Source organism: Macrobrachium nipponense, chromosome 20 (assembly GCF_015104395.2).
Source record: "Macrobrachium nipponense isolate FS-2020 chromosome 20, ASM1510439v2, whole genome shotgun sequence".
Taxonomy (NCBI): Eukaryota; Metazoa; Arthropoda; class Malacostraca; order Decapoda; family Palaemonidae; genus Macrobrachium; species Macrobrachium nipponense.
In genome coordinates, this window is record NC_061089.1 from 61,858,670 (window position 1) to 61,872,725 (window position 14,056).

The 14,056-nt window shown below is 33.9% G+C and overlaps 1 long non-coding RNA gene across 1 annotated transcript in view; it reads right to left on the reverse strand.

The window, feature by feature from the left end:
• LOC135226638 (uncharacterized) overlaps positions 1 to 14,056 on the reverse strand; it is a 45,824-nt gene that overhangs the window by 22,010 nt on the left and 9,758 nt on the right. The window contains exons 5-10 of the long non-coding RNA XR_010317261.1: positions 10,263 to 10,338; positions 10,032 to 10,081; positions 8,624 to 8,699; positions 4,200 to 4,277; positions 3,969 to 4,018; positions 2,552 to 2,627 (exon numbers count right to left, since the gene is read on the reverse strand). This is a non-coding gene — a long non-coding RNA (uncharacterized LOC135226638). The remainder of the gene's footprint in view (positions 1 to 2,551; positions 2,628 to 3,968; positions 4,019 to 4,199; positions 4,278 to 8,623; positions 8,700 to 10,031; positions 10,082 to 10,262; positions 10,339 to 14,056) is intronic.

The window sequence follows — 14,056 nt, forward strand, 5'->3', positions numbered from 1 at the left end:
GGTCCTCCTCTTGATGGACTGTGTAGGAGGACATGCAACGGACCTGCATTACGACAGGGTCCACTTCCCTCATACAACGAATGGATCAGGGGGTCATTCAGGCCTTCAAGGCCCTCTACACGAGGTCCACGATGGAGGGCCTCATCTCCTCCATCGACGAAGGCGACGATGAATTCAGCATCAAGAAATATCGGAAGCTGCCGTCAGTGATCCCCCGCCTCTAACAATTGACAATGAGGCGTCACCTGAGGAGCAGTAAAGCTCTCATTAACCCGTGCAGTATAAATCTTCATCTTCACCTCCATCATACTGCACAGGTGTTTCATCGTCATTTATCAAGATCATCGTCATTGATAGAGGTGAGTAATGTATCTTGTTATAAGAATATACATGTATACATGTACAAAAAAAACCAATTTACGTATATGTACTACACATTAAAAAAATAGGGGGGACCCTACTTCGCAGTTTTTCACTTATCGCGGTCGGTTCTGGTCCCCATTAATAGCGATAGGTGAGGGATTACTGTATAAACATGAAAGAATATCACTGTCGCTCATCTCCCACCTTATTATAATTTTAACTGCACAGGCTCAAACCCAAACTTGCTAACTGTTGCACATAACTCTGCCGTGCTACAAACTGGTATTACTACACTTTTTTTTTTTTTTTAAATACTATATTAACTTCATTATTAACTTTAAATATAAACCTGTACATATTTCTTAAATTCTCTCACACAATTAAGGTTAATTTTTCACATAAAAATTGGGATAAAAAAAGTAGAATGTACCTTACGCTTACGACTTGCATTCTGAAAAATATATTGCATACAAGGGATGCAACGAGATGTTTCCTCTACTGTCACATCAATGAATGCTTGAAAATGGTTGCAGAGTAGTATTTACATAAGTTATGGGTTGCATTTTCTAATTTTATTACACAAAAAGCTTATACTGAGGCTTGACTACAATTTCTAGTTTACTGTAAGTGGGAAATTGTTTCCCAGGTAAACTCAAAACCCAAGCACCCTAATCTACTCTACTATCAATGCTAGATTATACTCACATGTGAATTATGCCTGTAAATGCCAGGCAACCAAAAGAGTCAAATGTAAATTACACTTGTATATTCCAGGTAACCAGAGAATGAGTTTTTTTCCTTTTCTTATATAAAGAATACTTATACTTAATAGATAATGTCACAAGTAATTCTGAGAAAGAAGTTCAGGAACTAACAGTATGCCAAGGGTGATGCCTAGAGGTTGCAGTGGGACTGGTAAAAAGTAAAAAAAAAAAGGCAACCATGACTCAAATTGTCTATTGTAAATATTTGCATATCATGTGATTTTGAAGAACTAATTTTGAAATCAATTTCATGGGGGTAACACCACACGAGTTATAAAATTAGTGTAAGGAATATTCACACATCAGTAACATATTATAAATTACAAACATCACAAATATGCATCTTTTAAAAAGTTACTTTACTTTACTGTATCCAATAAATTTGTATGCATTTTCATATTACTATATTTGTTTTCATATTATATCTATATTATAAAATACAAACACAGCATCAAATGTTTTTGTTTGGATATCAGCTGAGGGCAATTATGAAATTAGTTTGTCACACCATATTGAAGTCCAAACAGTGATTTTCATGCTTCTACTTAGAATAAATGAGTATCTAAGCTAATCTATTTATATGGGACAAGGTTATTCTTTGTTACATGTAGCGTTTTAAAGTAAAAATAGGACTTGAATGTGTACCTTTGTAAAATACCAAATTTGTAACTAATTTGTATTTTTCATAACTAACTTTTTTTTTTTTTTTTTTTTTACTAGATGTCGCTGGGGCCATGTTTGAGTAAAACATCCAACAGATTCCGTTCATTACTTTCACTCCATCATAATACATATGAGATTTACCCTTTGATAAAAGCTAAATATTTAAACAGCAAAATGTGTTCTTTCATGACCAACAGTTTTGATTTAAACATGTTTCTCTCAATTTTTATTTATGGTCAATTTTAATGGTACTATGCACGATAACAGTCGTTAGGAGCATGAACATTTGTTTTCTCAGCTTTAGCTACACTTAACATCATTTGTAACATAACTACTGTAATTTTCTACTATATGATGATGGTTGAAATGCAAGCAAAATTGCTGTTATCAGATTTGGTTGTTCATAGCAAAACAGCTATTTCTAATTCAGTTGTTTATGGCAGTAAGCATTTATACAAGGAGTATGATGTTACTAAAGATAATTTTAGCATTTTTTATTTTTAATCTAAATCGAATATGGGATAGATAAAAGAGAGGGAGGAATAGATGTTAGCCTATTGCAATGTTTTTTCATTCTAAAAATTTGAGGGGTTACAAATTTACGCAAGTATATTCAGTAATAAGTACTATTTGTTATACCAGAGTACCAAAAAGTCAACCAGTTGTATGTACTTAAAAATTACCAGACACTGGCACTGTAGAATGGTACAATTTTTTTTTCCTTTTTTTATTTTCTATTGAAAAACAACAGAGTAACTTACCTAATACTGTAAAACAAACGGCTTTCCAACATTCAAGGAAGCATCCATGCTATTCCTCATGGAAACAGGACACCACCTGAAAACACACAGGATTTATTAACACAACTTTATAAAACTTGTGAAGACTGTAATACATTCACTACTTCAATTCCAAACATGTACCAACTAATGGAGGCCAAAGTGAAAGAAATTTCACTGTGGTACTATGTTAGCGACTTAATCTTGGTTGGATATAGAGCCCCAAAGTCAACCACCTAACAGAAAGTTAAAATGGAAGACGCAAAGCTTTTGCTATGGAGGTAATGTGACCAACCTAAATGTAATACTCAAGCTTCCAACTACAGCCAACGCCCTAATTCGCAGATTTCTCTGAAACATATAACCCCTTTATTCGCTGGAAATTCACCTAATTGTGGTATAATTCCTATTTTTCTATGGAAAATATCCACAAATTCCTGTTTTTTTCTTTATCAATTACATGATAAAATGCACCTTTTGATAAAAATATTTAGAAAACCAGTTACAAACATTTTTAGTGGGTTTTTCTTGAGTTTTAACTAGCAAAATAGAGAGCTTTTAATTGTGTGTGTTTTTTCAGTCTATAATAATGGTGTGAAATTATATTTTCCATATCACATGGGCACATCCCAAGCACCACTGAGTAACCTTTTTTAGAGCTGCCATGAAATGCGAGCTTACCACATGATGCATTTGATAGAAAGAAAGAAAGAAAAAAAAAAACTTTACTGAGCAACAGGAAAACTCAAGATGAATACTTTTAAAGTTTTCTTTATTTGCAATTGCAATTTCTTTCTAATGAAATTCTTCAACTATATGAAGACTCGACTTCATCTTAGTATAACAAACGAGATTTAATTTTCGTTGAGTATGATGCCATAAATCATTCACTTTTGAGAACATTTGAACAGCAGACAGAGCATCTGTTAATATGATGTGACCAACTACTAGAAAAATAACCAGTTAAAATTATTACAATTAGAAGCTTTTGCAAAATTTACAGCAAAATCCAAAATAAATACACTTAGGTAGTTTTGAATGTCTGAAATGCATTTCAGTGCCAACTTATGTTCCAAGACGAAACTTTTCTTTAACATTTTCAAAAGGTTCCATTTTAACAAATAATTCAGATATTTTTCAAAATTCTTTGTATGCATCTGACATGTAAGATTTCTGTAATGACATGCTATGTTAACCTTTGCTTTCAACACTAGCACCCCTGTAGCAATCTCTTTAATGTGACAAGATTAAAATTTCAATAACTATGCTGTACAACTAGCTGATTATGGAGAGCTAGGAAGTTTTACATACAACCTACAGTAGACCTCTAGTCTATGTTATGTTACTAAAGAGACTTAATCACTAAAAATACTGTTTAATTCATAAAAATGCTCCTCACCAGTTCTGAACACAATCTTGAAGTCTGTCCACCATCCCAAGAACATCAACCTGAATAAGGACACATATGCTTTAGTACAATACTTGACAATTAAATCAATAATCAATATCAAAACATCAGTCCGCCCTAGGTAACATCAATTATTACTCAGTTAAAATTTAACCCTTAAGCAATTCTCATCAGTAGAATGAATTTATTATTAGTGGATGGTTGAAACAGAAGAAAACACACCTGCAATGAACATGCTCAATTTTGATGTAACCTTGCTTGCCAAACCGCTATCCAACAGTTTCATAAAATAGGCCATTCCTGAAATAAAACACACTTTGTAAACACGGTACACATCTATTTTATACTCATATTTTAAATTTATAGTAAAGTTTGAAACTGCAAATTCTCATTAAAAACACTCCTTAAAAGTATTCAAATTAGCAATAATACTTTTTGTTTAATTTTGTAATGGCATTTAAACTGGTCATTAGCATTCATGGACAATTATAATTTAATGTACAGGCAGTCCACAGTTATCAGTTCCGTTCCTGATGGGTGTGACAAATAATACCCACCACCAACCAAAACTGGGCGATAATAGCACCGATCCCTGGTTGTTGGTGCCGATAACTGGGAATCGGCAAAAGACCTGTGGCAAAAATCCAGTTATTGTCACCACTAGAGAAGCAGCGTAAAATCTGATCAACGATAACCGGGGACTGCTTGTATTCCTAATGAGAAAATTTTGTTCTGAACATACAATGCGAGTTAAAATTAATCAGTGTTCTATGGAACATGGAAGAATAAGGCAAAAATATTTCATCGCATTCTTAAGAAACCTGTTTTGCCTTTTTAACTCTACTATTACTATTAAGTAAAATTATTAAAAAGACAACTTCCTCTTGCATTGATTTTTGGCCATCCAAGTTTTTAAACCTTGCATGGAATTCCGTAATGCATACACAACGACATTCTTTTTAATAAAATAACTTTATGCTCACATCTATCTTATTACTGAATCAAACATCAACTGGGGGGTGGGATGAATGGACAATTATACTCCAAACCTTTAAAGTGTGGTAACGAATGAAATCAAAAGGATGACTAGCACTGAAACAACGCTTGCTGCACTTAACCTTAGTGGTGTGGGCCAAGGTTCACCTCTACTTCAATAGATTTGAAAAGGAGGATAGGCCTGACCTCTTAACAAAACACATGCATAACATGGTGACCTTGCCCTGGTCACAGTACCATAAGATCAAACAACTGAATAACTCTGTCACCAACACTTACATAACGAACCACTACCTCGACACCCTGCATCAAGGTGAAGAAACGGATGAAAATTTTTCATATACTTTTTCCCATAACAACATGCCAGCCAATGGAGGAATGACTTGTTTTTTTCAACAAGGCGAAGAAACATGAAAATCTCTCATATACTTTTTCCCATGATACCATACCAGCCAATGGAGGAATAACTTGTTTTTTTTCAGGTCGGTACCGGATAGACAATCCAGGTTTCTCCTACGATAGTAGTTCAAGGTAAGTATATCAGAACAAACAGAACATTAGGGAGAAAATAGTAGGCAATAGATCAGGAAATCTGGAATTAATTTAACCAAGATAAAAAAAAAAAAACAGTAATACAGAGTAAATAATCAACACAAATACTCAGAACAGTGGACAAATTTATTCAAGAGTAGAGGGTGCATGAAAAAAAGTCATGCTACAAAATGACAAATTTTTAACCAATTTGTATTTTTCAAAACTAACAAACCTTCGGTCTAAACATTAGGATAAATACTTAGCACCAGCTGGAAACCGGTAGTTTAAAATAATTGTGTACGCAAGGGACTATTGGCATCTGTGCTTGGTCACAAGACATGTGGAGCCACCCACATACCCCTCTTTAACTCGTGACCCCATTAGTTATTGCATTTTTTTTTTAAATACTAAATTAACTTCGTTCTTAACTCAACATTTATGTAAACCTGTACATATTCCTTAAATTCTCTCTCACACAATGAAAGCTAATTTTTCACATAAAACTTGGGACAAGAAAAAAAAAAAAAAAAAAAAAAAGTGAAATGTACCTTACGCTTGCGACTTGCATTCTGAAAAATATATTGCATACAAGGGATGCAACCGAGATGTTTTTGACACTTCAATGAATACTTAAAAATGGTTGCAGAGTAGTATTTACATAAGTTATGGGTTGCATTTCTAACTTTTTTACCTACAAAGCTTATACTGAGGCTTGACTACAATTTCTAGTTTACTGTAAGTGGGAAATTGTTTCCCAGGTAAACTCAAAACCCAAGCACCCTAATCTACTCTACTATCAATGCTAGATTATACTCACATGTGAATTATGCCTGTAAATGCCAGGCAACCAAAGAGTGTCAAATGAAAATTACGCTTGTATATTCCAGGTAACCAGAGAATGAGTTTTTTTCCCCTTTCTTATATAAAGAATACTTATACTTAATAGATAATGTCACAAGTAATTCTGAGAAAGTAGTTCAGGAACTAACAGTATGCCAAGGGTGATGCCTAGAGGTTGCAGTGGGACTGGTAAAATGGAAAAAAAAAAGCAACCATGCTTCAAATTGCCTATTGTAAATATCTGCATATGTGACTTTTGAAGACCTAATTTTGAAATCAATTTCATGGGGGGTAACACCACACAAGTTATAAAATTAGTGTAAGGAATATTCACACATTAGTATTATATTATAAAATACAAACATCACAAATATGCATCTTTTAAAAAGTTATACTTTACTTTACTGTATCCAACAAAATTGTATGCATTTTCATATTACTATACAGTCATAACCCTACATATGAAAGTCCCTACGTACGAAAAATCCAGGTTACAAAGGCAGAGACAAAGATTTTTTTGCTTCTGTGTACGAAAGTAATTCAGGTTGCGAAAGGGTGTACTGTAAAGTCAGAGATTTGCCCGGACTGCTGAGAACAATTTTAAAACTCGCGCCCCACCAGTTATCAACGTAAGATCCTGCTCTCCTACTGGCCAGCATATATCTATGTAAGGGAGTTCCTCGACCATTTCATTTCGGCAGCGTTATCGTACAAATGTGGAATTCGTTCATTCATGTAGATTTCGTTCATTAACGTAAATTCGTTAGTGATTTCGTAAATTCGTTAAGTGATTTCGCTTTCGTTGTACTGCAAGTTACTTTATTGTGTGCACATGAACTTAATTACTTACGTTATTAGCCATGGGTCCCAAGAATGTTGCTGAAGTTCATGGAAAGAAGAGGATGCTTTTTATGGAGACGAAGTTGGAAAGGTTCCATATTTTACCACATATGTATGTACATGTACATACAGTATTTCTTGTACCCTGTACACTAATACATATTTACGCGTACAGTAACAATTAGGTTTGGGACAAATTCTTGTATTTCATTGTTTATTGGTCAATTTAGCTTTATTATAAAATTTACTGTGCTGTTTTTGTAGGGCTTGGAACGAATTAGGCAATTTACATCTAAAAAAAATTCTAGATACGAAAACTCAGGTTACAAAGGCCGCTTCGAACGTATTAATTTCGTAACCTGAGGCACTACTGTACTTGTATTATAAAATACAAAAACAGCAACAAATGTTTTTGTTTGGATATCAGCTGAGGGCAATTATGAAAATAGTTTGTCACCATATTGTAGTCAAAACAGTGATTTTCTTGCTTCTAACTAGAATAAATGAATATCTAAGCTAATCTATTTATATGGGGCAAGGTTATTCTTTGTTATATGTAGTGTTTTCAAGTCAAAATAGGACTTGAAGATGTACCTTTGTAAACTTTTTTTTTTTTTTTTTTTTACTAGATGTCGCTGGGGCCATGCTTGTGTAAAAAATACAATAGATTCAGTTTGTTACTTTCACTTCATTTCATCATAATACATATGAGCTTTAAATATTTAGCTTTTATCAAAGGGAAAACAGTAAAATGTGTTCTTTCATGACCAACAATTTTGATTAAAAAAGGTCTCTCTCAATTTTTATTTATGGTCAATTTTAATGGTACTATACCAAAGTTTATGGGAGTTTTCAGTCCATGGCCTGCCAAGTGCACCGAGGGATTAAACAGTCGTTAGAAGCACGAACATTTGTTTTCTCAGCTTCAGCTATACTTGACATCATTTGTAACATAACTACAGTAATTTTCTACTATAATATGATGGTTGAAATGGAAGCAAAATTGCTGTTATCAGACCTGGTTGTTCATAGAAAAACAGCTATTTCTAATTCAGTTGTTTATGACAGTAGCCGTTTATACAAGGAGTATGACGTTACTCAAGATACTTTTAGCATTTTTTTACTTTTTTAACCTAAGTCGAATATGGGATAGACAAATAAAGGGAGGAACAGATGTTAGCCTATCTATTGTGATGTTTTTTATTCTAAAAATTTGAGGGGTTACAAATTTATGCAAGTATATTCAGTAATCAGTACTATTTGTTATACCAGAGTACCAAAAAGTCAATCAGTTGTATGTACTTAAAAAGTACCAGACAATGGTACGGTAGAATGGTGCAATTTTTTTTCCTTTTTTATTTTCAAATGAAAAGCAACAGAATAACTTACCTAATACTGTACAAACATTTCTATTGAAAAACAACAGGGTAACTTACCTAATACTGTAAAACAAACAGCTTTCCAACATTCAAGGAGACATGCATGCTATTCCTCATGGAAACAGGACACCACCTGAAAACACCCAAGACTTGTTAACACAACTTTATAAAATTTGTGAAGACTGTAATACATTCAATACTTCAATTCCAAACATGTATCAACTAATGGAGGCCAAAGTGAAAAATTTCACTGTGGTACTATGTTAGTGACTTAATCTTGGTTGGATATAGAGCCCCAAAGTCAACCACCTAACAGAACGTTAAAATGGAAGACGCAAAGCTTTTGCTATGGAGGTAATGTGACCAACCTCAATGTAATACTCAAGCTTCCAACTACTACGTACAGCCAACCCCCTTACTTCGCATTCTCTGAAACATATAGTACCCCCTTCATTCGCAGGAAAATTTTCTATGAAAAATTATCCACAAATTCCTCTATGGAAATATCCACAAATTCCTATTTTTCTATGGAAAATATCCACAACTTCCTTTTTTTTCTACCAATTTCATCATAAAATGCACTTTTTGATAAAAATATTTAAAAAACCAGGTACAAACATTTTTAGTGGGTTTTTCTTGAGTTTTAACTAACAAAATAGAGAGCTTTTAACAGTTTGTGTTGTCTTTTAGTCTATATGAATGGTGTGGAATTATATCTTTCATCTAACATGGGCACATCCCAAGCACCACAGGGTAACCTTTTTATTCTTAGAGCTGCCATGAAATGTGAGCTTACCACATGATGCATTCAAGAGAAAAATAACACTTTACTGAGCAACAGGAAAACTCAAGATGAATACTTTTAAAGTTTTCTTCATTTGCAATAGCAATTTTTTTCTAATTAAATTTTTCAACTATATGAAGACTTGACTTCATCTTAGTATAACAAATAAGATTTAATTTTCGTTGATATGATGTGACCAACTACTGAAAAATAACCAGTTAAAATCATTACGACAATTAGAAGCTTTTGCAAACTTTACAGCACAATCCAAAATAAATACACTTAAGGAATTTTGAATGTGTTTGAAATGCATTTCTGTGCCAACTTATGTTCCAAGACAAAACTTTTCTTTAACATTTTCAAAAAGTTCCATTTTAACAAATAATTCATATGATATTTTTCAAAATTCTTTGTATGCATCTGACATGTAAGATTTCTGTAAATGACATGCCACTACAAAGTATTTAATTCTGTTAACCTTTGCTTTCAACACTAGCACCCCTGTAGCAATCTCATTAATGTAACAAGATTAAAATTTCAATAACTATGCAGTACAATAAGCTGATTATGGAGAGCTAGGAAGTTTTACATACAACCTACAGTAGACCTCTAGTCTATGTTATGTTACTAAAGAGACTTAATCACTAAAAATACTGTTTAATTCATAAAAATGCTCCTCACCAGTTCTGAACACAATCTTGAAGTCTGTCCACCATCCCAAGAACATCAACCTGAATAAGGACACACATGCTTTAGTACAATACTTGACAATTAAATCAATAATCAATATCAAAACATCAGTCCGCCCTAGGTAACATCAATTATTACTCAGTTAAAATTTAACCCTTAAGCAATTCTCATCAGTAGAATGAATTTATTATTAGTGGACGGTTGAAACAGAAGAAAACACACCTGCAATGAACATGCTCAATTTTGATGTAACCTTGCTTGCCAAACCGCTATCCAAGTTTCATAAAATAGGCCATTCCTGAAATAAAACACTTTGTAAACATGGGGGACATCTATTTTATACTCATTTTAAATTTACAGTAAAGTTTGAAACTGCAAATTCTCATTAAACAACACTCCTTAAAAGTATTCAAATTAGCAATAATACTTTTTGTTTAATTTTGTAATGGCATTTAAACTGGTCATTAGCATTCACGGACAATTATAATTTAATGTACAAGCAGTCCACCGTTATCAGTTCCGTTCCTGATGGGTGTGACAACCAAAACCCACCACCAACCAAAACTGGGCGATAATAGCACCGATCCCTGGTTGTTGGTACCGATAACTGGGAATCGGCAAAAGACCTGTGGCAAAAATCCAGTTATTGTCACCACTAGAGAAGCAGCGTAAAATCTGATCAACGATAACCAGGGACTGTTTGTATTCCAAATGAGAATTTGTTCTTCTGAACATACAGTGCAAGCTAAAATTAATCAGTTCTATGGAACATGGATGAATAAGGCAAAAATATTTCATTGCATTCTTAAGAAACCTGTTTTGCCTTTTTAACTCTACTATTACTAGTTAACTCTACTATTACTAGTAAGTAAAATTATTAAAAAGACAAATTCCTCTTGCATTGATTTTTGGCCATCCAAGTCTTTTAATCCTTGCATGGAATTCCGTAATGCAAAACAACAATGACATTCTTTTTCATAAAATAACTTTATGCTCACATTGGCATGCCTAAATCTAACAAATTTGCAGCAGTGCATCAGTTGCAGAGCGCACAAGACACGCCCTACCCACTGCAAGGATACGTGGGAGCGACACGGCCAACAGCCTCTTTCTGTTTTATTGCTGTAATGGCCATGAAAGAGGAAGAGAGGGAGGACTCTGATTCAGGAATTACTTAGTATATATAAAACTCTTTAATTACTGAATCAAACTTCAACTGGGGGGTGGGATGAATGGACAATTATACTCCAAACCTTTCAAGTGTGGTAACGACTGAATCAAAAGGATGACTAGCACTGAAACAATGCTTGCTGCTTCCTCACCTGGCAAGAACTACTGAAGGTGAATACTGCCTCTGGCGCTCAACTTAACCTAAGTGGCGTGGGCCAAGGTTCACCTCTACATCAATAGATTTGCAAAGGAGGATAGGGCTGACCTCTTAACAAAACACATGCATAACATGGTGCCCTTGCCCTGGTCACAGTACCATAAGATCAAACAACTGAATAACTCTGTCACCAACAATTACATAGCGAACCACTAACCCGATACCCTACATCAAGGCGAAGAGGCGGATGAATATCTTTCATATACTTTTTCCCATAATAACATGCCAGCCAATGGAGGAATGACTTGTTTTTTTCAACAAGGCGAAGAAACAGATGAAAATCTCTCACATACTTTTTCCCATGATACCATACCAGCCAATGGAGGAATAACTTAGTTTTTCAAATCGGTACCGGATAGACAATCCAGGTTTCTCCTACGATAGTAGTTCAAGGTAAGTATATCAGAACAATCAGAATATTAGGGAGAAAATAGTAGGCAATAGATCAGGAAATCTGGAATTAATTTAACCAAGATAAAAAAAAAAACAGTAATACAGAGTAAATAATCAACACAACCAATTAATACTCAGAACAGTGGACGAATTTGTTCAAGAGTAGAGGGTGCATGGAAAAAAAAAAAAAAAAAAAAAAAAAAAAAAAAAAGTCATGCTACAAAATGACAAATTTTTAACCAATTTGTATTTTTCATAACTAACAAACCTTCGGTCTTAACATTAGGATAAATACTTAGCACCAGCTGGAAACCAGTAAAGTTTAAAATAATTGTGTACGCAAGGGACTATTGGCATCTGTGCTTGGTCACAAGACATGTGGAGCCACCCTCATGACCCCATTAGTTATTGCAATTTTTTTTAAATACTAAATTAACTTTACTCTCAACTCAACTGTTATGTAACCTGTACATATTTCTTAAATTCTCTCTCACACAATGAAGGCTAATTAATTATTCCACGTAAAAAAAAAGGGGGGGGGGAAATGTACCTTGCGCTTACGACTTGCATTCCGAAAAATATATTGCATACAAGGGATGCAACGAGATGTTTCCTCTACTGTCACATCAATGAATGCTTAAAAATGGTTGCAGAGTAGTATTTACATAAGTTATGGGTTGCATTTTCTAACTTTATTACCTAAAAAGCTCATACTGAGGCTTGACTACAATTTCTAGTTTACTGTAAGTGGGAAATTGTTTCCCAGGTAAACTCAAAACCCAAGCACCCTAATCAACTATCAATGCTAGATTATACTCACATGTGAATTATGCCTGTAAATGCCAGGCAACCAAAGAGTCAAATGTAAATTATGCTTCTACATTCCAGGTAACCAGAGAATGAGTTTTTTCCTTTTCTTATAAAAAGACTACTTATACTTAATAGAAAATGTCACTACACATGAGTAATTCTGAGAAAGTAGTTCAGGAACTAACAGTATGCCAAGGCACTACACATGAGTAATTCTGAGAAAGTAGTTCAGGAACTAACAGTATGCCAAGGGTGATGCCTAGAGGTTGCAGTGGGACTGGTAAAATGAAAAAAAAAAAAAAAAAAAAAAAAAAAAGCAACCATGCTTCAAATTGCCTATTGTAAATATTTGCATATCATGTGACTTTTGAAGACCTAATTTTGAAATCAATTTCATGGGGGTAACACCACACGAGTTATAAAATTAGTGTAAGGAATATTCACACATTAGTAACATATTATAAAATACAACCATCACAAATATGCATCTTTTAAAAAGTTATACTTTACTGTATCCAATAAAATTGTATGCATTTTCATATTACTATACAGTCATACCCCTACATATGAAAGTCCCTACATACAAAAAATCCAGGTTACAAGGTCAGACAAGATTTTTTTGCTTCTGTGTATGAAAATAATTCAGGTTGCGAAAGGGTGTACTGTAAAGACAAGATTCGCCCGGACTGCTGAGAAAAATTTTTAAATTCGTGCCGCCAGTTATCGCCATAAGATCCTGCTCTCCTATTGGCCAGCATATATCCCATCATGCATCTATGTAAAGGAGTTCCTCCACCATTTCATTTCGGCAGCTTTATCGTACACACGTGGAATTCATTCATTCATGTAGATTTTGTTTGTTAAATTTGTTTCAGTGATTTCGCTTTTGTTGTACTGTAAGTTACTTTATTGTGTCGCGTGTGAACTGAATTACTTATGTTATTAGCCATGGATCCCAAGAATGTTGAAGTTCACGGAAAGAGGAGGATGCTTTCTATGGAGACGAAGTTGGTAAGGTTCCCTATTTTACTATACTACATACGTATGTACATGTATGTAAAGTATTTCTTGTACGCTTTACACTAATACATATTTACGCGTACAGTAAAAATTAGGTTAGGTATTGAATGAGCCAAATTGTTGTATTTCATTGTTTATTGGTCAATTTAGCTTTAATATAAAATTTACTGTGCTGTTTTTGTAGGGCTTGGAATGAATTAGGCAATTTACATGTAAAAAAAATTCTAGATATGAAAAAATCAGGTTACGAAGGCTGCTTCGGAACGGATTAATTTTGTATCCTGAGGCACTACTGTATTTGTATTATAAAATACAAACAGCAACAAGTGTTTTTGTTTGAATATCAGCTGAGGGCAATTATGAAATTAGTTTATGTCACCATATTGTAGTCAAAACAGTGATTTTC